The sequence below is a fragment of the Acinonyx jubatus genome, chromosome B1 (genome assembly GCF_027475565.1).
Source record: "Acinonyx jubatus isolate Ajub_Pintada_27869175 chromosome B1, VMU_Ajub_asm_v1.0, whole genome shotgun sequence".
Lineage (NCBI taxonomy): Eukaryota > Metazoa > Chordata > Mammalia > Carnivora > Felidae > Acinonyx > Acinonyx jubatus.
Window position 1 is genome coordinate 189,801,285 of NC_069382.1, and position 1,628 is coordinate 189,802,912.

Sequence of the window (1,628 nt, forward strand, 5' to 3'; positions counted from 1 at the left end):
TAACTTACACATGGTCACACATATGGGGATGCAAGAAACACAATTTGAATTCAGGACCGGCTGACAATGTCTGTCTGGCAAAGGCAGGAGCAGACTGAAGCAGAGCCCTCCCCCCACCCCCTCCCGCTGCACATGGACTGTTTGAGTGGTTTGAGTGTATGGAATGAGAGACAACTGCTCCGATATGGCCGGAAAGCCCACGAGAAGTAAGAGCAATTATTTCATGATACTACCCCAGGCAGTGTTGTAAGAGGCCAGACAAAAAGGAGATAATGTTATTAAAATAGTGTGCCTGATTAAATAGTTGTATTTTTCATTCCTTTTAGAGAATATTGCCCTGTGGCTCCATATCACACTGAATGGATGGATGGATGGATGGATGATGGATGGGTTGATGGATGAATGGATGGATGGATGAATGGATGGATGTCTCTGCTTTGGAAGAAGAGCTAACTAGAAGGTATTTCTCATTAACGTCATACACAAGAAGATCAAATTTCCAGTTATGAAATAAATAAGTCATGGGGATGTAATGTACAGCAGGGTGATTAGCATTAATAGTATTATATTGCATATTTAAAAATTGCTAAGAGAATAGATCGTAAAAGTTCTCATTAAAAAAAAACAACTTTGTAACTGTGTGGTGAAAGAAGTTAACTAGACTTCTTGTGCTGATCATTTCACCATATATACAAATAGTGAATCATTGTGTTCTACCCTTGAAACTGATACAATGTTGTGTGTCATGTATACTTCAGTTGAAAAAGAGAATATATGATATATCAATATAAGAACATTCATGAATAGAATGCATCACATCAATGGATTCAAGAAGAAAAAATATGTTACTATTTCCATAAGTGCTGAATAACTTCTGACAAATTTCAACACTCATTCCTTTAAAAAAAATTTTTCTTTTTCTTAGCCTTGACTCTCAAAGTTGACTTCCTAGGGACATAGTAGGGTTAAATACCAAGTTGTTTGTTTGTTTGTTTGTTTTTCAGGAAAGTCTTCTCTATATTGGAAAAGTTCTCCTTTACTTATCTGGAACCAAATCTGGCTGCCAAGGATCACAGAATCACACCACAGGCCAGAGGGAAGACCCCTGGATATGACGTAAGTGATGTGCCTCTGCAGGAAAAGGAAACTCAAGAAGAATAGGGCAAAGGGGTCAGAAGGAAGTGTCCTGGCTATGCCCACTCAAGATAAAAGCCCCTAAATGTAGAAGGGGGTGAAGGACAATAGAAATATCTACATGAAGTTGGAGTCAATATAAGGGAGGAACTTCATTCTTGCTCTCCTCTCATCACTAAGGTAAATGGCAAGACCCTGAGAGAATGCCTTCATTTAGCATGGCACCCACATTAAGGATTTTGAAAGGACAGTGAAAGACCCCCAGAGCGCTGTGCTCCCCATCCTGAGAAGGGAGGCCTCAAACATGCAGCAAAAGAGGCCTGGGAGGCTGACAAAGGCCAAGAGTAGGAACACTGCCAAGACTAAAGAACCATCCGTCAGGAGCCACACACACCAGAAAATACCAGAACCCAGTGGCCCCACCCCTGCCCCATATATTCCCTCCTGCCACCAGAGCTTTTTTGACAATAAGGTGGTGGAGGAGAAATCCCTTG